Source organism: Periplaneta americana, chromosome 14 (assembly GCF_040183065.1).
Source record: "Periplaneta americana isolate PAMFEO1 chromosome 14, P.americana_PAMFEO1_priV1, whole genome shotgun sequence".
Lineage (NCBI taxonomy): Eukaryota > Metazoa > Arthropoda > Insecta > Blattodea > Blattidae > Periplaneta > Periplaneta americana.
The window spans coordinates 91,140,941-91,168,540 of NC_091130.1; the positions used below are offsets into that span (position 1 = coordinate 91,140,941).

General features: G+C 34.9%; 1 long non-coding RNA gene across 1 annotated transcript in view; it reads left to right on the forward strand.

The window, feature by feature from the left end:
• Nucleotides 1-27,600, forward strand: part of LOC138713562 (uncharacterized) — a 266,726-nt gene that overhangs the window by 57,315 nt on the left and 181,811 nt on the right. The gene's annotated exons all lie outside the window — the stretch shown is intronic.

A 27,600-nucleotide genomic window follows, 5' to 3' on the forward strand; every position in this document is an offset into this window, starting at 1 on the left:
TCTACCTTCCTTACTTGTAGGTACAAAATTTACCACAGTCCCTCCTATGAAATTAGTGTATGTACAGTTGTGTTATTCTGGTAGATTAGATAAATACAATTCATTACAACCCAGTATAGTAGGGAACAAATAAATAATACAATTAAATTTTTATTCAATGTAATATGTGCATAAGTTCCATTTATGTGTTGCATAATGTGGCAGGAATAATAAATAAAACTGTGTTATTTTTATGTGAAGAGAATTTACCATGTTAACATAACCTATCTGCGTCAACATTTCAGGCTAAAGTTGAGAACGAAAACTGTTTTGAGATTTAATAAAGAAGAATATATTTTTAGGATAAACTTCAGAACACGGTTACCGTCCTTACTTATAGGTAGAAAATTCACCACAGTCCCTCCTATGAAATGTACATACGTTATATTACTTAGTAGCGCTGAGGTATAGTTCCGGTAATTTCTGAACTGAAAACAGTTGAATTTATTTTTTGTGGAGATGCATTTGATCCTATAAGCAAGACATATTAAAATCCTGAACGAACCGAACTAATTTGTATATGCAAGATGTATGAATACGAAGGGAACTACCTCAGCGCTAGTTTAACCCTAGTAACATATTAAACTAATCAGACTTCAGACAGGAATACCGTCTGAAACGAATAAATACAATTGAAGTGTAGACAAATTGCATTTATAAGTTATACGTAGCGTTATGCTTAATTATAATGCATAATTGCGAATATGGAAATAAGGCAAGTACTGATAGAATAAACATAACCTATAACTTCAACACATTAAAATATGCGTGCGATGCAACTGAAAATTGTTGAAACGTGCATAAATGAATGTGCAAGAATTTCGTAACGAAGCATGAGTGCTTTATTTCAACTAATTACAATTCTACATACTGTAACAGTAATGAAAACTATAGGGTATAATTTTTCGTAATATACTGTATGTATCTCGTTTTTAGTTCAAATTGTGTATATTATCAAACGTCGTATTATTTACTCGTATAATGTAGGTTATTCACAAATAAAAAAAGGCAATAATTTAAATTTAATAAGACAAATACGGTAAACTAGCAATAATGGATTAGACAAGAGTAACATCGGTAATGCTGCACTTAGGCCTAATCACAACTTACTTCACATGCCAGTCAATGTTTCACTTTCACGTATATATTATTACACATATTTAGCCTACTGTTTATAAGACCAAAATTTCACTTAACCACATAAGGACGCAATATTTAATCGAAATAAAGGCAGGTATTACACATACGAACTTTGCCTGCAACAACGTAATTTTCACACCAAAAATAATATTATACCTTAAATTGCAAGTAAATTGAGTCTCAAGTGTCTCACAATCACTGTTTAAAATTTTACTGACGCAATTACACTGCATTTCAGAGAAATATATGTTATTCTTCATGCATTGCAATTAATTCACATGGTTGAAAGACCGCCTTTCGCGATCAGCTGTTAAGCGAGTCACGTGGTCTGCCTTACGGCCTGTATTAGATCACGATGGCAGTGCTACTATAGGGGTACCACTTTGTAAATGCAGTTGTAACGCGCATGCGCTAACCTCCCCTCCCACAGTTCTTGTTCATGGCGAACGCTGAGTTCGTAGGGAGTACAGCCGCGTCAAAGTGAAGTGAAGTGATAGTATAAAATAAATGAATGAATACTAGTAATAGTGTTGTGTGTTTAAGTTATAATCAGAATATTGACATGTCTTTACGTGAGTAATATTGTTTGATCATGAACTCAAGGATGAATGTTCCCCCGAAAAATAGAGGAAATTATGTGAGCATGTGCGGAAAATGGAGGACAGATATTTTGACCAGACGTGTACGGTTGAAGCGGAAGTAAACAACGCAATCCAATGAGAGTCCCGATAATAGCGGCCTAGTACTGCCAAGTTCGGTTAAGACATAGATTCTGATTGGTGATCGACGTCGGGGAATGCACAGAGGGGAACACGCAGCGAGTGTGGGAGAAGGAAATGATTTAGATATCCGCCATAGCTGCCTTTTCTAAGTGGTCTAGCTATAGAATCAGTTCTCCAGAACAAGTTCCTGCGTACTGCAACAAATGCCCCCTGGTTTGTAAGAAATCAACAACTGCATCAAGAATTGGGAATTCTTCCACTAGAACAGTACATCCATTCAATGTCAAAATCTTTCTTCAACGAACTTCCTGGTGTTCCTGGAACTGTGACATACAACATTGGAGCAAGATCTTGTCAGCCATCTAGACTTAAAAGGAAACTCCCTCAAGACATCCTTCATTCCTTCTTAGTGATACCACAGTCCAATACATATAGTCACCAAACTTCAACACTTTTTCTGCCAACTTTCGCGACACTAGCGCCCAAGCGGCAGGCAAGGCACTGGTCATAGTCTCGTTCAGCCAGCCCGTGCTTTAAAGGGATGAGAGATGTTATAATAATGTTTTAATCATGCATCGGAATAAAGGTAATGTGTGCAATGACGAAAACTGCAGTAACAAAAAGTTTAAATCTCCGAATTTGTCGTTCTTCAGATTCCCTAAAGACCAAGAGAAAATCATAACTCAGTCATAACCAATAATTCACGTTGTAGGTAGCCTACGTATTGTGTTGTATAAAACATTTATTAGTTATCAGTTACATATTTGTATGTCAGGAAGGAGAATTTAAATAAAAACAAAGAAAATACCTGTTACAGTATATTATTTTTTTTTTGCAGAAATCATATGTGTAAATGTATAACAATTCCGATTTTGGATAATGTATCTACAGTTTTTAATGCAAGTAATTCCATAATTTTTGTAATCGTGTTTTTTCTTTATATTTTTCAAAAGTTGAACGTTATATTGCATTCAAGTAGGGATCATGGTGTTAATTTTTCAAGTATTCATGGAGTATTGTAATCCTTTTGCAAAATATTCACTTCTTGAATAAATCCAGACTGTGTCTATAAATTTCTTATGTGTTGGTGTAGATTCATATGGCAGATGTATTAAGTTCTCAAGAGCCTTTTTAAATTTAATATAAAAAGCAATCTTTTCTGTAATAATTTGCATGACTGTTATTGGTGTTGATTTTACATTCCCGTTCAGAGCACAAGTGGTGTAAGTCAAAATTAGGTAATCAGGTTTAAAGTAAATATTCTGTAAAATACAACGCAAAGTAGCAATTAATATATCCTTCGTGCTATTCACTGACTACTAATAGTTTAAATAAATTCAATATTAATTGCTACTTTGCGATGCATTTTAAAGAATGTTTACTTTAATCCTCATTACCCATTTTGACTTACACTACTTCTGCTCTGAAAATAAAATTAGGCCTACATTTTCTGAGTTAATTGAAGTCACAATTTTTTCAACGAAATTGTGTGTTCATTTATTTGTTCTCACCTACGTCATATTAACAGTAGGGGCATGTAAATTACGTATTATATAGGTAGGATAAGTTAAAATTAAGCTTATGTGTGAAAACTGGAAATGTAATGTAAAATGCGGTAAACTTGCCATAAACATTTACACCATAATATCAGCACTATTTGTCACTCAAAATAATAAAGGAATTACGGGTTCTTAAAAAAAATGAAGAATAGTGAACTTCATAAATCAATGTCTGTCATATTAAGGTTTAAATCCTCCCCTTTTTTATTTTCAAGTTTACCTCAGCGGCCAGTTTACCCCAATTTGCGGTATGGAAAATAGTTAATTTCTCAGGAAATAGGGAGAGGAGTTCACCACGCAATGTACCCTACGAGATATGGCCTACAATTTTGAAGCTACTAATTTTGACTCTTCTCACAGGAAATATAGAGTTCTAATGATTCATAAATATATTTAGGAATGAATTTAATTAACCATCCACGTACGAACAATTACATTATTTCAAACCATGATACGTGAACAGGGCCATGATTCAGTTGTAAGGAGCAGTAAGAATTAGGCTACGTTTATTTCCAGCTTCTGAAACTTGTAGATTAACTGCGTGTGAAATTCTTCTAGGATTCTAAAGTAAAATTAACGAGAATCATATACACTTACTGTATAGCATAAAAATATAAAACAAATTACGCAAAACTCATTTTCTGATGTGCTATCATATGTCGTGTGCACACTTTTAACTTGCCTGCCGCTAGAGGGCTACTGTCGCGCCAGCTGTCAAATGTTGGCATATTTTATACGTATGAGTTGCGTGACTGTAAGTTTTAGACTGTGGTGATATTGACGACTCTTCATAATCATCATATTTTTATTCACATAAATGTTTAATTAATTAATTTAAATTAATTAGAGGAGCCTTCAGAACCAACCTCAGCATGATATTCTGCATGTGATATTCCATAATTTAACAGTGGTCTGTATAGCAAGTTTGCTGGTCGACCAATATTAAACATAAAAAAAACTACTAGAATCAATTAAGCAACTCTATACGTATAAATTATGCCAATGTTTGACCGCTGGCACAACAGTAGCGCTGCAGTGGCTAAAAGTAAAAAAGGTTTACTGTGTATGATTCGTTTTGCGTAATTTATTTAATGTCTTTACGTTATACAGTAACTGTATATAGTTCTTATTAATTTTATTTTGGAATCCTACAAAAATTTTAAACGAACTTAATCTAAAAATAATAAGTTTGAGAAGTCGAATAACGGCTGGGGGGATCATGGTGCTAACTACACGACTCTGTTATTTGTCTATGATACACGATACCTTCATTCTAGTGGGATGATAGGCCACCCAGGGTATAGGTAATTAAGTATGGACACTTCGCGTCGGTACCTTTGATGTAGCCGGACTGATTTCAACGACCTTCATGTCAGCTAGAGCGTGAGGTTCTGCTTTCTCCCTAGAGTGGCGCTGACATCACACCAGCTAGCAGTCGACACAGCAGAAATATAACACATATAATTAATACATCTAGGTACATTATGTATTCAAATAAAATAAACTGAATCCATAAAATAATAAATCCGTCATTAACTGTAAAGTCTAGACTCTACAGTTCCTTTGTAATGAGACTTGAGACGTTGACCCCAACAACAATTAAAATATGTAATGATTTGATAGCACTGAAAATGGGAAACAAAACCCCTATGAGAAGTAAAACCATACCTATATTATATTATATACAAATATTAAACGAATTTGACACATAATTTTATAATGTATTATATTATTTTATAATATAATATATTATATCTTAAATATAAAAAAATTATTATTACAACTAGTTTGTCACTGAGAAATAAGGAAAAGCTGTTAACTTGAATTTATTTGAAGCAAAGCGTTACTGGATTACGCAATGAGGTACGCGATATTTGGATCCTGTGTCTCAACTCTATACTCAATTATTATCTTAGCGTATGCTCGATTACACTAACCTCTAGCGCTTGAAAGTGGAACTAAACGCCGGCGCACAGAGAAACAAAACATAGGAAAATTCGCTCAGTGTCTATTCTTTATAATCCCTATTCGCTGCGCCACCTCTGCTCAAGGCTTTTTAACTTTACCCAGGTTGCATCAGTATGTATTGACCAATCAGAACGCAGTCCCCGTGTGACGTATGAGGATTCCTGGCACATGGCGACTATCATTTGATAATATTATGTTGTGCCGAGAAATGTTGAAATAAATTGAAAATAATGCAAAATATCACCCGTGAAACGTTAAAATACATATAAGATATATAGAAAATACTTACATATTATGAATTTGTGTTGTTCACTGTTTATCTTTGAATTGATAATGGTAATAGCCAACATCTGTATCTGCAGGACGTTTTCGTGTTTTCCCAATTTTATTCTTGTTATACCTCATTTAATTCACGAGTCAGAGTTTTACAGTGGTTTCATCAAGATGGAATGGCATAACCTTGTTCTGCCCATATTGCGTGTGAGCGTGTGCAATTTTATTATGAAGCTGCAGAAATTTATTTTTTAGTTTAAAGACAACATAACCTATAGGCATAACACAAAATGTATGTAGTGATCAGCTCGTATGATAGTTAAGGAAACCCTAAAATTAAATTTAAAGTAGTGCAAATTATAACGTGTGATGTGATATTTATACATAGTTATAAAATACTTACGAGTGCATACGTATGTTTGCTCTGTCTAGTTTTCACTGTGGTTTCGAAAATATCCGTAGGAATATCTTTGATGCAGGCCTATAGGAATATATTCAGCTGTCCTTTTTAGTATATTTTTGCCAATCTGAAATTCAGTGATATCATGAAATTCAATTCAAGAAAGTGATCTTCAATTTATAATGTTGTAATATAATATGAACATTAATTTTTCAAACGGTTTCTTCTACTCTGTCGTACAAAAATGCTTGTTTAACTAACATAGTACTTGAAAATAATACATTAAAATGGCATACAAGTGAATTACTTACTTGTTAATTAATTATTTTCTTGTAGTTTTTATTCATCTGTCTCGCTTCTGCATTATCCGGCACTCCTAACCTCCTCCTCTTGTGTGCTTCAGTGATGGCATTTAGATATTTTATCCTGACGAAGAAGATAGTTTTCACAGCTATTTCAAGTACCTCTGAAGGGATATGTTGTAGTAGGCCTACACTTGAAGCTACGAAATCTGTGGTCCTTTTTAAAACATTTTTCCCCCGTTGAACATTGTCTTTATGAAATAAGTTGAATGAGGTCACAATATTTTTGAATTCAGGTTTCAGAAGGTGAAGTAAGGCCTCCCTATGAAAGATGTCTAACCCAGGATGGAACGGTGTAATTATGTTCTGTGTGAATTTTGTGCGTGAAGTTTCCCAGATACGGATATTTACCTTTAAACTTCTTGGCAATGTAACCTGCAATATATTCTAAACCATCCTCTTCACTCTGTTGTATAATTTCAGAATGGGAAATTTGTTCATTTTCAAGATCTTTAATGTGTAATTCAGCAGGCAGACAGCTTGATTCAGGTATGGTTATTTGAGCTTTGTTTAGAGCTTTCGCTACTATAAATTCATCCTGGTCAGCATCAGTTGTATTTGTTTGCCTCTGAATAACTCCAGGGTTCTTACCTAAGATAATCATTCTTATTCTGTATATACAGTCCAATGGAGAAGGATGATCATGTAGTCCACCTCAAGTCCGGATTTGAGAAAAGAAATTTTCTACCAGATCTTGGTTTTGTCTGTGTGTTAAAATGTATTTGATATTGTGCTTTTCAACCATATCTTGAAACAAGAGGCGAAGGGATTTAATGGAAACAATTACAGCTTTCTGAAAGGACTGTAAACTATTTTTTCCAGTGCAGAGTGAGATGGTCATGATTGTTTCCATTTTATTTAAAATTATATTTTGCTGCTCTAGATATGTTCCATAGGGCATTTTAGTTGGAACTGAATGGTTAGGGGTATAAGAATTAAATATGTCATACCATTCATTTACCAGTTCTATGAAGGCTCCTGTTACTTCAGCTAACTTTTTGTCAGGTCTAGGTTTGTAATGTTTCAAAGCAGTGGCTGTAGTGTGAGAGAGTAACTGTGCAGCTAACAGAACATTATACCTTTCAGTTTTTTCACATTTCACATGGCTGGCACTTAATTTGTGGCATGAAGTTATTTCTGTGGCAGTACTTTTGATCAATTCTTCCACAGGAACACTACTGATTTGTTCTCCATTTTCCAAAGTAAATTCGTTGTCTAGGAACCAGTTACGAATCAACTTTAAAAGATGGGGGGGGGGACATCAGCAAAAAAGTATATGGGTTCCTGTGAGACGAGATGCCTGTAGATTGTAATCTGAATTGATATTGATAACTTCCTCCAGAGACCTATATTCCCTCCACCACAGTCACTAACACAGGCAACTACTTTATAGCCAATATCATTTAATTTAATGATAATATCATCCAGTATGACCTGAGTGATTTTGCAATCAAAGCCAATATATATTGCCTGCTTCCATTTCGCAAAAAGTCCTCTAGCCATTACAATCTGGAGATAAGAATGAGGTCCCACAACTTCATCCTCTTTCTGGTCATATTCGAGAGTACTGGCTATTTTCATTTCGTCATAGGATAGAACTGTTGTTTTTTCAAAATTATTCATATTCTGTCCTGCAACATCCATTATTTGTATGACATCAGGCAAAACATCTTGTCGCAGTGACAGATTTGAAGCCCACCTTTGAAGCGATGAAATTCCAGGTAAGGGAATATTCATTTTTTCTCTAAGGTATATGTAACACATTTTACTAAGGTATCTAATAGTGAAAGCATTAGAAATGTCATCAGGTGACCATTTCACATGTTTTTTTATGTCTATTTGATTTTTACTAAAAACCCCTGAAAGTACTTCCTGAATTTTGTGATTTAATGCAAGAACTTTCTTCTCATCCATTTCAGCAAATATTTTTTAATCTTTTTTTTTTTTCCAATTGGCTAATCTGTTTTTTATATCCTTCAACTTCATATCTACTTTGTAAACATTGCTCTTTGAGTTTCTTATTTTCCTCTAGAACTGTGTTATAATTTTTAAGTAGAATTTCATACCTCGCTTCTTCATTCTGTGGCTCAGGTTCTGGTACTGACACACCCACTTCATTAATTTCAGCATCCTCTTGTAACACATTGTGAACAATAGTTTTTAGATTTCTCTTCTCCATTCTTATATTTCGAGGTGATACTGTCTTCTGAGACTGTTCTGGTGTTAAATTTAATATTGGAACAGCTGAAAGTAACACAGAATTAATAATTATAATAAATAATAATAGTAGTAATGCCTATTATAATAAGAGTATAAAGAATCAGTCATGTGATAATTTATAGGCAGAGCTTGACAAACGAGACTTTATAATAAACAGGAATATTCAAAATTCACAAGACGTAAAGGGAGAACACAAGTTATAGATGATAACTTTCTTCACAACAGACATAATACTTGATTTTTTTTTATTTCTTTACACAAATTTTAAATGTAATTAAATTATTAGCCTTACCAGTTGGTTTTAAAATCCTTGGTCTTTTTACTTGAATATCAAGTAATGAAGCCCTGAAATCCAATTCAAAATCTTCATCTTTAAAATGTAGTGAGCATATTCTGCTGGTATCAGGGTTAAATTTATCTTGCCTATTGCACACTATTATCCATTGTTTCCTGATATCTTCTCTTTTAGGTATACAAAAACAAAGAAAAACTTTCACCTTTGCTTTTGTGGTAAAAGCTTTTGCAGATAGCAACAGCACATCTTTGGCCTGGCATGGCTGAAAATGAACTAGAACATTAGGAGGGAACAATACTATATATCATTATCGGTATTATTGTTATACATATTATTTTATTAAATGCATGGTGTACAAAATTACTCAAATTTAAAAATAATTAATTTACTAATTTTAACATAACATAACAGCGATAAAATAATAATGGTATTAGATTGAAATACCATAAATTAAAATCGCGCGGTAACGTACGTTTAATGTTTCCAAACGAGCCAAAATTTATTTAATATTAGTTTAAGTCATTTATAACGCAGGACTTTAAGCAATTATTCAATATTTATAAGGTGAAAAAAATTACGCTGTTAAGCAATTCAAAAAGATCACTCAGAACACATTTAAATGCCGCTATACGTGGGAAACGTGAGACGTCATTGACGATTCCCTCTCCCCTCAATAACCGTAGTCAACAAGCTCCATTTTGAGGCACCCTGACCTCTGCTTCGGCATGTGGACGTGAGACCAGCAGACGGCTGGTCGGGCTTGGCCCTGCAAAGGGCTGTAGCGCTATGGATTTTTGAGAAGTCGAGAATAAACTTAATTCCTTCTCCTCATCACTTTCAAGTGAATCGTTGTTTGAAATATAGAATTTTTCGAACCTGGATGGAAAATTCAATTGATTCCTAAATGTATTTAGCCATCAATTGAATTCTTAACGTATTTCCTATGAGGAAAGTCAAAATTAGTAGTCTCAAAAACAATAACGACGTCATTTCACTTTTTGCTTAAGAGGCGGACGGGACAATATAATATTTAATGGCAAATCTTATTGTAGTGCAGGGGCGGCTGTTCAGGTGAAGTAGGTGAAGTGCCATTTCACCTATTTATGTGTAAAACACAATTTTATCTCGTATTAATGATTAATTCTAGTTATTACTGGTACCGTATTTCTATATTAATAAAGTTTCCTTTTCAGTCTTTTTAAACAGTGTTTATTGGATAAATAGTACCTGTAAGCATCCGCTGAGTAGAAAAATATTAACTATTACTAGCGCGAGCAGTGTCTATTGAAACTTACAATAATGTAGAGGTGAAATTATTTGGGCTCCCATTCTCATACAGCACTTGGTTTCCATGGTAACGTTACGTCACACACTGAAGAAAGGTTGTATAAGTGAAGTGCGTTTCTGAGTCTTTCAGTTACGGAGAATTGTCAAACTTGTAGGTGGAGTAACCAGTTTGCAGATCTAACGGTACTAATAATAGAGCTGGTCTACAAGACCGGGGGCTATTGTTTAAGGGCTGTAAAATTTTACAGTATGTACTACCTGACTCGAGAATAGTATTCTTATTCCTTGTGTCCAAGCAGCCACATCTGCAGCGGTAAATTAGCTGGCTCTAAGTTATTTTATCAGTAATACACCCCACATACATTCGGAAAGTTTAAAAGTCGTTTTCCGCGGCGTGTATTATTTCTTCTCATGAGCTCAAGAGCTTGCCAGTGAGAGGAGGAGAACGAGTACGATTATCTCCTTCCCCCTTCTACTTCATATCTCTTATACCGGGTTGTTATTCGCCAGATGGAATGGTACATTGGATGATTGGGATATGCGCAGTGGAAGACTTACAAATAAATAGTGTGGATTTTCAGTAACAAATATAGTTAACTAATAATGGATAACAATTACATGAATCATAGAATGAGAGTAACATCTAAATATGAAGTTAAATGAACGAAAGATATTGCCAATTAATCTCAATAACCAATCACTGAATCGTCGAGACTTTAACTAAACTGGGCCAATATACCTACAGATCATAATGCAATCTATTTAACCAATTGCGAAATAATAGGTTGCTAACCTATTAAGCGTTTGCCACGTTGGAACATTCTCTCAATATATATATATATATATATATATATATATATATATATCCAACAACATATAAACTTTAACATGAATACCCAGTCAGAATGCAGTAGCAAGTACTAGAATAATTACGAAAGCCATACTATTCTAGTTCATTACACCGCCTATTACGATGTAAGCAAAGAGATCGTAATCACCGCGATATCACCAAAACTGTCTTGGAATTTAAATTCAACCTCACAAATCAAAATTATATATCTTCACGTAACCCCAACCACTTAAACCAATACGTATAATCAGCGAGTGATTTTGATACACGAACCACCAATATACCGCAAACACTTACAACCAAATATGAAAATAATATCACAATCCTAATTTAACTCTCCAATAATAAATCTGATACAAACTTATTGCAGCACTGAATCCCAAGATATATTCCAAACAAGGTTTCATGTAATCCGTAGATTTCTAAGTGAAATGTAATGATGCACAATTCTCGAACAATCTAACACGACGAACTTAAATAATAAAGTGTAGTTTACTATTCGAGCCCTGCTTCCTAAGTGTACGAATGCTAATTCCTATGTCTAGTTGTCCGTAGGAGCCCTGGTTCCTGAGTAAAGTCAAAAATATCTGAGCGTAGCCAAGTAACCTCGCCTTTCTCTCTCTTTTGTTTAACTAAAACCAACCGGCCAATAGGAAATTTAGGTATAAATATGAAAGGAATCGTAGCGCTATCTATGATATGCCGTCTGAGTGCACTCTGTCGCGCGAAGTGACGTACTAGGTGGATGACTGATGCGTCGAGCTCGGCTCACCAGTTTTGTTCCAGCTCTTGTATTTGAAAATTTAACGCGTGCGTAAATGTACACATGTAGTTTAATAACGTGTACGTATATATTAACTTATTACTTAATGTATTTAGAGTATATTAGTGATAAATGTATATACCTACTGTATTAATCCTACAACATAGTATATATATATATATATATATATATATATATATATATATATATATATATATATATTGCTATAGTGCTATTATACAAATGCTTAGGTACAAGTACACCGAAAATATTGATAAATGAGTGCGAAATATGTATCCCGAAAATGACATGGTTTGTAATTTATTAGAAATGCCATTTTGTGGACTTAAATATGAGGATAAAAAAATGTTTTAAATTCTGGACGACCTAGAGTTTCATTTGTTCTTTGTTTTAAAACTTTCTAAGGAAATAGAGAAGTTGTATAAAATAACTGTAACAAATTCTTCCGATGAAAGACGCTTTTCTGTTTGAAAATATTGAAAATTCCACTCGGAATGCTACAACACTAAAAGATAGGAGGATTGACTTCGCTTGCAAGAAATTGGATGAGTCCTGAAATGAATCATTTTTCTTGTTTGCATGTGTTTTAGAACTAGTAAAATTGTACGTAATTTACGAATAATAGGCCCACTCATTACATTGGTAAAACTGTTTATGCATTTGGTATGTGAACAGCACTTCACCTTTTTTTTTACGGCGAGCCGCTATTGTTGTTCGTACATCCCACTATTTCCCCAGAAATTAACCATTTTCCATACCGTAAATTGGGGTAAACTCGATCGCTGAAGTATACGTTATAATTAGAGAAAAAATATATTTAACCCATACGTGTTGCAAAGAATGTATTTTCACAGTTTTCTTTTTCATTTCTTCAGTGGCGACATTTTTGTCTTATTTTAAGTCACAAATAGTGGTCATATGGTTTAACTTTTTGCGGCAAGTTCACAAAATTTTGCAATACATTTTCAATTCCACATAATATAGGCTTACTTTTAATTTATCCTCTTACACGATACGTCATTTACATGTACTTATTGTTATCACAGTCTAGTATATACAGGCACGAATTTCAATACGTAGGGAATATGCATTCATAGATAGTTGCTAACCACTAGGATCGCTACTATCGCCTCATCACAGACAAAGCAAAATACAGTAGTACCACAGTCTACTATATACAGTCACGAAGCTTGGCATGATTTTTTTTGCAATTCTCGCGGTAGTTCCTAGCCGCTTGGAGCGCTGTGAGTACTAGGAACAATAGACTGTGCCACAGCCATCGTGATCTAATACAGGCCGTAAGCCAGACCATGTAACTCGCTTTCTTTTTTTATCCTCTCAGAACTCGCTTAACCCGATCACGAAAGGCGGCGTTTCAACCATATAAATTAGTTGTAATGCATAAACAGTAACATATGTTTCTCTAAAGTATAGTGTAATTCCATTAATAAAATTTAAAACAATAATTATGAGACACTTCAGACATAATTCACTTGCGAGTTAACCCATTACTGCATAAAGTTATTAATGATTTGAAAATGCGTTTCTTAGTTTAAGTTTGCTAGTTGGTGACTTGAGAATGCTTTCTTACCATTTCTAACTTTATTTGCTTTCTGGGATAAAAATTAAGGTCCATCCTATAAATAGGACGCTATGCATAATGGTCAGTGATACAGTAGTTGAATAGAATAACCCCTTTTTAAAGTTCAAATTGTATTTATGTGTTTATTATGTAGCAAATACATATACATATTAGAATCAGTGGTTCAACTGCCCTTCTCACACCAGTCTACGCATTGTACAACATTATTTTGTGTGGTAAGGGTAGAAACATTTATAGTGGAGTCCAATTTGACACTTGCTGCAGATGAACTTTGCTTTCCCCGTACAATTAGCACATCTTCGCTGAGTTTCATTTTCAACTGGCCATTGGTGTTGACCATAAAATCTTATGCTCCCTGATGGAATAGGAACAATTTTTTCTTAGTGGGAAGTCGCCCCATGCCTTTTCAGTACTGTAAAAGCCAGGAGACGGCAAAAGTTGAGGAGCGGTTCTAAGAGTTTTGAGGCTTCAATTTTCTGTACAGAAACCAAGCATTTACTATGGCAACATCAAGAAAATAAGCGAAGATGGACCACCACTCTGTTGTTGCCGCTGTTGCTAACATTGGTACTGCCAACGCTGGTGCTGCTGTTTTTGTGTTAGCGCTGGTACTGCTGTTGCTGCTAGTGATGGTGCTGCTATTGCTGGTGCTGATGGTGGTGATTGTAAAAAATCCGTAGCGCTACAGCCCACGAAGGGCCAAGACCGACCAGCCGGCTGCTGGTCTCACGTCCACATGACGAAACAGAGGTGGACGATCATCCAACCAGAATGGAGGTATCGTGTGGTTAGCACGATGATTCTCCCCCAGCCGTTATAGCTGCCTTTTTTGCAACCGGATTTCGCTACCTATCGTAGCTCCACAAGTGCATGATGACGCTGGATGGGCACCTGACCCATATTCTGACCGAAATTTCATGAGAAAATTTCTTCCCATGAGGACTCGAACCAGCGCGCATTCCGTAACGCGAGTCCGAGGCAGGATGCCTTAGACCACGATGCCACGGCGCGGTACGTTAGTGGTTGTAGTAGTAGTAATAATAGTACTTGTAGTAGTACGATGGCCTTCTAGCCTGGAATTACCTTCCCTGTCTTGGAAATTTTCATATATTAGCTTCCTTCTTTTCGGACGGCAATAACTTGTGCGAGAAACCCCAGCTTCATTTTTGTCTAATGTACTTTCAAAATCATTTGTTGCAGTTTTTATGTTAGAAGATTCTGGCATACTTTCATCAACAATGTTATCTTCATTGTCATCATTACATGTTTTTTATTTTATTTTTTTTTTTTGTAATTCCGCTTTACTAAGTAGCATTTTACTGCCAAGATTATTCAAATTAGCCTCATGCTCGTCGTCCGATTTATCACCCTCTTTATCTGTATCATGGGACACTTCTGGAGGGGTCACATATATTAGACTCTCACTATTATTATTTTGATTTTCCATTAATCCCAGAATTTCACTCACGGTTAGACTGGAAATAAAACAATGTAATGGAAACCATATACATATTATAAAGAATACTACAGAAGTGCACACGGCATGGCGTCCTATTTTTAGGACGGCACTTTATTTCACCTTGTACCTAGCAACATATAAGAAAATTTTATTGTTGTTATATATCACATGAAAACTGAAGTATTCAACTCATTATGTGAAAATAAAAATCAGATTTCTGTACCATCATTACAGAGTAACTAAGAATGAACTTACACGCGGTGCGTCACAACATACTGTTTAAACCTGCCATCTTGTAAAAAAAAAATAGCTGGTATGAACAAATGTTCGCGCGGAATTCAAACACTGCAACACCATAATATAATGTAATAATTTACCTTCTAAACAATGCCTCCAACAGTACTAAACAAGAAAAAGTTCCATAGAAATCAGTATTTTACGTAAGTCTTATTTTTTTAGGACGCTATGCAGTAATGGGTTAAGATGTAATATTATTTATGGTATGAAAATTGCGTTGTTCTTATGTGTAATACCTGCCTTTATTTCGATTAAATATTGCGAAATTCTTGTACATTCATTTATGCTCGATTCAATAATTTTCAATTGCACCGCACGGATATTTAGATATGTTGAAATTATAGGTTATGTTTACTGTACGATTTGCCCCTTTCTGTCTAAATTTAGTGATCTCCAATGCCTTGCCATTCATATGAAAATTATAGGTTATGTTTACTATATCAAACTTATATTCCTAACTTCGCAATCATACATTATAATTAAGCATAATGTCATGTATGATACCCCGGACATTGAATTTGTCTGTATTTTATTACTACAATTGAGTACTGAATTATTGCATTTATCTATTACTTAAGAGACGAAGTAACACAATTGTACGTACACCAATTTCATAGGAGTGGTATGGTAAATGTTTTGTCTAAAATTGAGGAAGGTAGATGTGCTAAATTGAAATCACAATATAAATTCTTTTCTATTAAACCTCAAAATAGCTTCCATTCTAACCTTGAAATGTTGACGCGAACAGATAACGTTAACATGTAAAATTCTCTTCACATTAAAATAACACAGTTTTGTAATTCTTTCTGCAACATATTATGCAACAAGAAGTAAACAGAACTTATGGACACATTACACTAAATAAAGCTTAGCAATGATAAGCAATAAAGTTATAATATAATATTTCACTGAGCTCCATACACTGAAATAGAAAACCCGAAAAAAACATTACGGCCTGGTCTAGATCGAAAAAGCATTGACTGTGCCGATTTTCGAATTTTTTTGAATAGCTATGTAAACTGTGAAATGTTCGTTATCGGTTGTAATAACTGTAAATGGCTAAAATACAATAATTTGTATAATAATAATAATAATAATAATAATAATAATAATAATAATATGGGACAAGGAGACGTTTGTAGTACTATAAATTGTAAGAAAAATAGGTTAGAGTTATCCTTCTTTCGAAAGATCCAGGAAGGTGAGTTTATAGAATATAATATATATTTTATGAAAATAATATATAAACCTTATGGTATTTCATATTTCAATAGTGGAAGGAAGGTCTTAATTTTTTCAAAAGAACACAATATCTAAAGTACAATACATTTTATGTTCTGCTAGAGAAAGAGTCTGTGATGAGGCGAAAGTAGCGATCCTGGTGGTGAGCAACTATCTATGGATGCATAATTCAACTGTCTATGTTTGCATTTTTAATAAGTATTAATCTTCGTGACTGTATATACTAGACAGTGGTAATTCCACAGTCTACTATATACAGTCACGAAGCTTGGGATGATTTTTTTTGCCAACGAGTTGCATTTCTCGCGATAGTTGCTAGCCGCTTGGAGCGCTGTGAGTACTAGGAACAATAGACTCTGCCACTGCCATCGGGATCTAATACAGGCCATAAGGCATGCCATATGACTCGCTTAACCCGAACACGAAGGGCGGCGTTTCAACCATATAAATTAATTGGAATGCATAAAGAGTAACATATATTTCTCTAAAATGTAGTGTAATTGCATTAATAAAATTTTAAACAATTATTAGGGGACACTTCAGACATAATTCCTTGAGAGTTAAGGTGTAATATTTTTGGTGTGAAAATTACGTTGTTCGTATGTGTAATACCTGCCTTCGATTAAATATTGCGAAATTCTTGTACATTCATTTATGCACGATTCAATAATTTTCAGTTGCACCGTACGAATATTTAGATATGTTGGAATTGATGGTTATGTTTACTGTACGAGTTGCCCCTTCTGCCTAATTTTAGTGATCTCCAATGCCTTGCCATTCATATGAAAATTATAGGTTATATTTACTATATTTACCTTACAGTCGGGTTCAAACTTCCTGACGTTTTCAGGTGTGTCTGCTTATCGACGATAGCAATAACGGCAGTGCTGCATTGCAACATATGGGCTACGCAGACCCGCCGCATAGTCGCCGCTTAGAAATCTCAAAATCAAATAACAAGTGCGCTGGGAAAACTGGTATGTTGTTGGGACCCTGCATATACGTATATGATGAATGTTTAATGTTTTCTGAACACATAGAAACAAAAATCACATTTCTACCCCCAGTGGTTCCAATTTTATGGGTTAATACATTAAAACCCCGATAAGATGCTGTTCAAGGGACCGCGTGTAAACCTCGTATAAATCGGGACCGCGTATTAGACGGGTATATTAATTTTGACTTATATACAGTATCGATTAGCATTTTTCTTTATTGAAATACATGATTCATGAAAGGTAATACAGCATTACTCCATGATGTAATTACTATACTGTACGTCAAAGACATTTACAATATATACTGTACTCAATTCTTTCGAAAAAAGAAAGTAATTTATAGTTATTTGTCGCGTGCGTGTTTCCAAGTCCTCATGTTTATCACCTTCGCTTACATCCGATCGACGTCGCAGCTGCAGAGATTAAGTCGCGATTATTTATTATTGTCCTTAATGTGGATGATGGGATTTCTAATGAATCAGAGAGTTCTTTCTGATTAAGGGTACTGTTTTCATCGTAATTTCATAAGATTTCCATTTTTTTCCGTCACAGTTGCCTCTGTCTCATTGATTTTGTGCTGACTTACAGCAATGAAGTAGTGGACGATGCTTATACAGCTGCGATACGATAAGAAATATTTATATGTAAGAATTTTGAGAACCATAAACTTACAGCTTCAAACAAAGAGTCTCTTCAAAATATAAACAGAGTTATCTTTTTTTGTGAGAGGAGAGAAGAGGGACTAATAAATTGAAATGTCAGTTTGATTTCTGATGGTGTTGTGTGCAGTTGGCTCTGTTTAAAGTACGGTATATGAAAGTGTAATGTAAAATCTTTTTCGTGTGTTGGCAATTTGGCATTCTCAAAACAATTAATATGTCTCTTAGTGAGCCCAGTCACTGCCATTGTGACCTAATACAGGCCGTAAGGCAGACCACATGACTCTCTTAACAGCTGATCGCGAAGGTCGATCTTTCAACCATATGAATTAGTTTGAGTGCATGAAGAATGACATATATTTCTCTGAAATGCAGTGTAATCGCATCAATAAAATTTGAAACACTGATTTGTGAGACAAGTGAGACATAATTCACTTGAACGTAAGGCATGATATTATTTTTGGTGTGAAAATTACGTTGTTGCAGGCAAAGTTCGTATGTGTAATATCTGCCTTTATTTCGATTAAGTATTTCGCCCTTATGTGGTTAAGTGAATTTTTGATGTAATCTATTTATTTGTCAATGTTATAAACAGTATATATGTGTAATAAATAATATACACGTGAAAATGAAACATTGAGTGGCATGTAAAGTAAGTTGTGATTAGGCCTAAGTGCAGCGTTACTGATGTTACTCTTGTCTAATCCATTATTGTTAGTTTACCGTATTTGTTTTATTAAATTTAAATTATTGCGCGCTTTTTATTTGTGAATAACCTACATTATACGAGTAAATAATAAGACTTTTGATAATATACACAATTTTAACTGAAAAAGAGATACATATAGCATATTACGAAAAATTATACCTTATAGTTACAGCATAACGAATAGAAAGAAGTAGTGGTCGCACTCTGTTAATTCAAACGGCCGATACCACGCGGCGCTAGTGCAGAGTTCGCTCAGTCTGTTCCGTGTGTAAGTACGTAAATACATTTAACGTAAGTTGCACTGTTTACCTTTCGCTCCATATACGTACGTAACTGGCGTTGTACTTACAACATTAAGACTATTTGAAAGAAAAACACATTCATATACATCACACTGTAAAACAAATAATAGTTTAATATGTAAAAGTTAACTTAGGGCTGCTTGTAGGCATGCAATATGTACTCACCAACAGTTACTTGTCCGACACTTTGGAGAATTTACGAGATGATTTGGCGGCTCTCGGAGCTTGGAGTTCTCGTCGGATTTGTTTCGTCCGGAAGAAGAACCGACATTTCATATAGTGAAAAATTAGTTTCGATATGATATCCATGGCATGATCCAAGCAGCATCCTGTTCCCGGTGGCTGAATTACTATTGAGGTAATACTGTCTATGCACTCGTGAAATATGCCGCCCCACATTCCATCGCTCAATTTTTCTTTTATTGTCTGTTCTGTTTGCATAAGCAAATGAAACACGCACGCCCTACAACCCGGAACAAAACACGAAGACATTGCTTCAAATATAACACGACAAAAACATAATAATCTCGTCCTTTAATAAATAAATCGTGAGAGCTACTCACTTGTCACTCGTGTACGAATAATTGCAGATTAGTGTATTGGCACTTGAAGTATTTAATGCACTTAATTAGACTAAAAAAGCAAACGAAATGAACGAACACTCTACTGCTTCTTTTATGGATATTCGCTTCCAACTGAGCAATACCGATTGCAGCGCCACTAATTCTCTTGGTCACCGTCGACAATGCTGAACAGATAGGAGTGCGCACACTTCTTCTTTCTATTCGTTATGGTTACAGTATCTAGATTGTAATTAGTTGAAATAAAGCACGCACACTTCATTACGAAATTCTTGCACATTCATTTATGCATGTTTCAACAATTTTCAGTTGCATTGCACGCATATTTTGATGTGTTGAAATTATAGGTTATGTTTATCAGTACTTGCCTTACTTCTATATAGCAATTATGGATTATAATTAAGCATAACGCTACGTATAACTTGTAAATGCAATTTGTCTACACTTCAATTGCATTTATTCGTTTCAGACGGTACTCTAGTCTGATTATTAGTTTAATATATTACTAGGGGTAAACTAGCGCTGAGGTAGTTCCCTTCGTATTCATACATCTTGCATATACAAATTAGTTCGGTTCGTTATTATGCTTTGCTTATAGGATCAAATGCATCTCCACAAAAAATAAATTCAACTGTTTTCTGTTCAGAAATTAACGGAACTATACCTCAGCGTTAGTAAGTAATACAGGATGTTTAAAAAATACGGGGCATAATTTCAGGTATGTACTTCCCACATGTAGACAATCAAAATAGTTCATTACAACATGTGTCCCGAAATGCTTTATTTCCGAGTTATGGCCTTCACAACATTGAAATTCACCGGAACGTTTTTCTTTCCGCAGGTCGTTGCCGTCAAAGGAGACATTAAGAGGGCACTCTGATAGTTCACTCCGAGGCGAAGGTTACATTCAGTGTTGTGTAGACGTTAGACTGTGCGACATGTATTCAAATCAAGAGCTGGCAGAGATACACTTCATGTACGGTAACGCGGACGGCAATGCTGCGCTGGCTCGTCGCTTGTACCAGGAGAGGTACCCACAGCGACAATGTCCATATCGGAAGACATTTGTACGTCTCCATTACCGTCTGTGCGAGTATGGAAAATTTAACTCTCCTGGTTTGGGAAGGGGATGACCAAGATCTACAACTCCAGAAGTACAGGAGGAGATTCTGGACGCTGTGAACATGACTCCTTCTATCAGCACACGAAGGGTAGCGTTGCAAGTCAATGTTCCTCATACGACTGTCTGGACACTGTTGAAAGAGTATCAATTGTATCCTTATCATTTGCAACGTGTACAGGCCCTGTCACTAGTAGATTACCCTGCACGAGTTAGGTTCTTTCAGTGGTTCTTGCAGCAGTGTGGTGTAAATCCGAACTTTCCTGCCTTAGTATTATTTACAGATGAAGACCAGTTCACACGAGATGGCATAACAAATTTCCACAATCAGCATGTATGGGCGTATGAAAACCCACGTGCAACTGTTCCATCTCATCACCAGGTGCGGTTCTCCCTCAACATGTGGGCCGGTATCATTGGTGATCGATTAGTTGGACCCCATGTACTTGTAAACAGACTTACGAGGCAGGCGTACACAAACGTCCTGGAAAACACTATAGGCTACCTCATGTTTTAGAAGACACTCCACTGATCAATCGTCAACACATTCACTTCTTGCATGATGGCGCTCCTGCACACTTCAGTCGTACGGCTCGCCGGTACTTGGATCGAAGGTTTCCTGATCGATGGATAGGTAGAGGTGGCCCAATTGCTTGGCCTCCACGCTCACCTGATCTGAACCCTCTCGATTACTACTTGTGGGGCCATTTAAAATCATTGGTTTATTCGTCTCCGGTGCCTGATTTGGAATCCCTTCGGAATCGAATTGTGGCATGTTCTGAGGACATACGCAATACTCCTGGAGTTTGGGCTCGTGTTCGCAGGTCAATGAGACATCGATGTGAGGTCTGTATTCAAGCAGGAGGTGGACATTTTGAACATCTTCTGTAATGACAACGACCTGCGGAAAGAAAAATGTTCCGGTGAATTTCAATGTTGTGAAGGCCATAACTCGGAAATGAAGCATTTCTGGACACATGTTGTAATGAACTATTTTGATTGTATACATGTGGGAAATACATACCTGAAATTATGCCCCGTATTTTTTAAATACCCAGTATAACGGTATGTACATTTCATAGGAGGGACTGTGGTGAATTTTCTACCTACAAGTAAGGACGGTAACCGTGTTCTGAAGTTTATCCTAAATATATTCTTCTTTATTAAATCTCAAAACAGCTTTCATTCTCAACTTACAATGTTGACGCACGTAGGTTATGTTAACATGATGAATTCTCTTCACATAAAAATAACAGTTTTATTTATTATTTCTGTCACAATATGCAACAAATAAATGGAACTTATGCACACATTACATTGAATAAAAATGTAATTGAATTATTTATTTGTTCCCTACTATACTGGGTTGAAATGAATTGTATTTACCTAACTTACGAAAGGAAGTAACACACAACCGTACGTACACTAATTTCACAGGAGGGACTATGGTAAATTTTCTACCTATAAGTAAGGAAGGTAGATGTGCTAAATTAAAATCACAATATAAATAATTCTTCTTTATTAAATGTCAAAATAGCTTCCATTCCAAACTCAAAATGTTGATGCAAACAGGTTATGTTAACATGTAAAACTCCGTTCACATTAAAATAACACAGTTTTGTAATTATTTCTGCAACATGTTATGCAATAAGAAGTGAACGTGTCTTATACACACATTACACTAAATAAAATTGAGCACAGACACGCAATAAAGTAATATATTTCACTTAGTTCTGTATACTCAAATACAAAAGCCCGACTCTTCGAGTGACGTCACACAACCTGCATTACGGCCTGGTCTAGATCGAGAAAGCATTGACCCAGTACAAGTGGGAATGGTGGATAGAGTGGATATATCAGTAAAGTTCGGAAAATGGTGTTTAGTGGTTATAATTTCTTTAGGAAATACTCTTCTGAAGAAATGCGTAAAAATCTTAAATTTTCAAAATGTCAAGCACTGACTGCCGAGGCGTGTTCTTTAAATGTCTCTATAGTGTCCCGTGTATGCAGAGAAGTTAAAAGAGCGCAAACACAGGGTGCCGATAAATTGTTCTATTCTCCTAGAAAGAATATAAATGTTCCTAAAAGAGTTACAAATCTAGACGACTTCCAAAAAGACGTTGTACGATGTACAATTTTTTATTTTTACGATAACGGAAAATTTCCGATAGCTGACAAACTAACCGTACTGCTTAGAAAAAAAATTACTCAGGTTCAGATTCTTCCACTAAGAGATTATTGAATCGTTTGGGATTCTGCTACAGGAAAACCATTAATGGGCGAAAATATCTAATGGAACTGAATGATATTGTTGTCGCAAGACTGAAGTTTCTGCGCAAAATAAATATGATCGGATCATCAGGTGACACTCGACGCACATTTTACCTTGATGAAACGTGGGTCAACAAAAATCATTCTCTGAAATCCGTTTGGCAAGACTCAAATAGAAATGGTTTTCTTAAAGTGCCTTTAGGTAAGCGAGGTAGACTTATTGTTTGCCATGTAGGATCAGCTGAAACAGGTTTCGTTTCAGGTAGTAAATGGGTATTCAGATCAAAGAAAACCAGTGATTATCACGAAGAAATGACGGCACAATCATTTCGCGATTGGTTCTTAAACAGATTTCTATATCATCTAGAGGAAGGGAGTATAATTATAATGGAAAATGCTCCATATCATTCCGTTAGCATTAATAGAACACCAAATACCTCCTCTAAGAAAGATGAAGTAAGTGAATGGCTGAAAAATAAAGGTGTTAGTTGTTCTCCATCAGAACCTAAGTCAGAACTTTTGGAAAAAGTGTTGCCTTTCAAAAGCAGTGAAAAAATGTATGAACTTGATCAGCTGGCCAATGAAATGGGGCATGAAGTGATAAGACTTCCACCTTATCATTGCCAGTATCATGCAATAGAACTAATTTGGATCCGGGTGAAAAGGGAGGTTGCTAGAAGCAACAAAACTTTAAAATGTCGGATGTGAAAGAACTTGTAAATAAGGAACTTGATAATGTGACAATTGAGAACTGGGTAAAATGCGTGAAACACGCGGTGAAATTACAAGAGGAAGATTTCGCTAAAGAGTTAGGTCGGGAAAACATTTTATAACCAGTGGTCATTAATTTACAAGAAGACAGTGACACAGATGACAGTAAAACTGATGGTGAGGGGGCTGACAACGACGATGTTGGCTCACAATTAGCTCTGCCACTGGAGTAGAAATTTGCAGCACAAAAGGTACGTTTTATTAATTCATCATTTTCCTTAAACGAAACACAAGCATATAATAACTGCTATTTTTGTGAGAATGTGCTCTGACAGCATGGACATAATACTATTTAGGGCCATGTCAATTCAATCAATTCATATGTACAGAAAATTACTATTTAAAATTAATCCTATCATTCAATTTATTTGATCAAACTGCGCCTTTGTGTTATTCGACAACTTTATTAACCCTAATAAAAGTAAAACTTACAAAACCGATATAAATTCAGGGAGTTACGTCTGACTCAACTAATTTTTCTATATTTTGTGACTTTTAACTTCATTCGATGCAGTCTGAAGATAATAATAATAATAATTATCATTATTATTATTATTATTATTATTATTATTATTATTATTATTATTATTATTATTATTATTATTATTATTAAGTCTTTTACATCTCCCTATCAAACCAACCCCAGGTAAAGGGTCGCGCTCCACAGTTTTAAAAGTACTGCCGCTGAGAGACAGAGACGGAGAGAGTAGTTGAGACAACATCGCGCTCGCATGTTACTCGCTTTCGCGAAACGTCAGGAGGTTTGAGCGCGACTGTATATTCCTAAATTCGCAATCATACATTATAATTAAGCATAATGTCATGTATGATACCCCGGACATTCAATTTGTCTGTATTTTAATATTGCAATTGAGTACTGAATTATTGTATTTATCTACTGCTTAAGAGACGAAGTAACACAATTGTACGTACACTAATTTCATAGGTGTGGTATGGTAAATGTTTTGTCTAAAATTAAGGAAGGTAGATGTGCTAAATTGAAATCGCAATATAAATTATTTTTTATTAAACCTCAAAATAGCTTCCATTCTAAACTTAAAATGTTGACGCGAACAGATTATGTTAACATGTAAAATTCTCTTCACATTAATATAACACAGTTTTGTAATTATTTATGCAACATATTATGCAACAAGAAGTAAACGGAACTTACGGACACATTACACTAAATAAAGCTTAGCAATGATAAGCAATAAAGTTATAATATAATATTTGACTGAGCTCCATACACTGAAATAGAAAACACGAACAAACATTACTGCCTGGGGCCCGTTTCACAATCCTTACAAATTACAAATTAACAATTTACAAATAACAAGTAAAAGATTACAAATGCTTGTAAATTGTGTTTCACAATGCTATTTTATTAGTTTGTAAAGTCTGACGAACTTTACAAAATCAAATAAAGAAATTTACAAATACGCATTATTGGTTACACAATATCGCCAACGACAGTTTACTAAAATCGCTAAGGAGCAAAGCTAAAATCGCTGTATTTTTACTACTGTCGATACATAATGTTTATATTTTGTACTAAAATAGATTATTCTAAGCTTGCTGATTCATATTTCAACAACAGAAAATATAAAGTATTGTTAAAAATAATTAAAAGTATTTAGATTTTTATATATTGGCGACAATGGAGTTTCATCTTTTTGTGATTGGTCGAGAATAGCAATACGTCTATAGTATTACTTAAATAAGCAAAATTAGCACAAGATTTAGTCAAATAAGTAAATAACAGATTTGGTCCACGTACAAATATGCAATTAATAAAATAATTACGGTATCTAACCACAAAATCAGGTTAATTTTTTGTGTTGATCCATCAGTATTTATTAATGTTGCATCCTTAACCTCACAAACACTAGTGATCCCATCAGCAGCATAAAAAAACTGTGCTTTAGTAAATAACATTTTGGTGATCAAAAACCTGCCCCGAATTTAACTCTTTTAACAACATCAACTACCCTGTGGGCACTCCTGCACACTGATATCTAAGAAATTCCGTGCTTATCTGCTAACCCACGGAACTGACAGCTAGTATGCATCCAATGCAAAACAATACAATTCTCGCTTTGAGGTTAGGGGCTAGGGCATCACTTTTCTCTTTTGGGTGTTGGATATGATGTCCCATATCTTGTAGGAGAGATTCCAGCGAAACGGGACTCGAAACGACTTCAGAATACCGCGTAAGTAATGTCGCTATTGCATTATTGAATTATTTATTTTTGGTGCAGGGAACTTTTTTATTAAGTGCGAGTATTTATTAAATACAGTCTTCGTATATAAGTATTTACGCGGTATTCTGAAGTATAGCGCGGAACTCATTCGAAACCTTTAATTAAATTTATACAATGATACGAACGTGATATTAATAATTCTTGCCCGGAGAATTTTACGTATACGTCTTTGTTTGATTAGGCCTAAAATCAATATCTTCGTCTGAGTCATTAGAACTACTTAATAACATCAAAACTGCTCTAGTTTAATTCTTAATATTACCCAGTTACTCAAAAATTAATTTAGTAAATATATCTTTATTGTATTTATTCATAATTTGTTACAATATCAAACTTTACACATCTCAGAGCTATTGTAGAAAAATGTGCTAACTTTACAAGTAAAGTTGACACGTTTGTAAAATTACCCTTCATTGTGAAACAGAATGCTTGTAAAGTGAGCAAAATTTAATTTGTAAAGATTTTATTTCCTTTGTAAAGTTCAACATTACAAACAAAGATTGTGAAACAGAAGTTTACAGTCTACAAGCAAAGTTTACAAATTACAAAGCTTGTAAACATTGTGAAACAGGCCCCTGGTCTAGATGGAAAAGACATTGACTGTGCCGTATTTCGCATTTTTGTTAAAAGCTATGTAAACTGTGAAATGCTTGTTATCGGTTGTAATAACTGTAACTGGCTAAAATACAACAATTGGAATAGTAATATGGGACAAGGAGACGTTTGTAGTATTATAAATTGTAAGAAAAATATGTTAGAGTTATCCTTATTCCGAAAGATCCAGGAAGGTGAGTTTATAGAATATAATACATATTTTATGAAAATAATATGTAAACCTTACGTATTTCATATATCAATAGTGGAAGGAAGGTCTTAATTTTTTCAAAAGAACACGACATCAAAACTACAATACATTTTATGGTCTGCTAGGGAAAGAGTCTGTGATGAGGCGCTAGTAGCGATCCAGGTGGTGAGCAACTATCTAAGTTTGCATAAGTTTGCATATTTAGTAAGTATTGAGCTTCGTGACTGTATATACTAGACTGTGGTAGTACCACATTCTAGTATATACAGTCACGAAGATCAATACGTAGTAAATATGAATCCATAGATGTTGCTAACCACTAGGATTGCTACTATCGCCTCATCATAGACATTCACGTTTCCGAACATTTAAATCCGAATGTGCTATGTATTGCCGAACACCATATGAAACAACAGGAAATATTGTCTCTCTCACCGGAAGGATATAAATTAGGTGCTAGTTATTGCAGACAAACTCTTGAGGATGGAGGCGTGAATATATTTCTCAAATCTGACCTTAATTTCAAAAATATTGATCTTTCACATTTTTGCAAAGACAGGGATTTAGAAATTTGTGTTGTTGAATTACAAAATGAAACATATAATTTCATTATAATATGT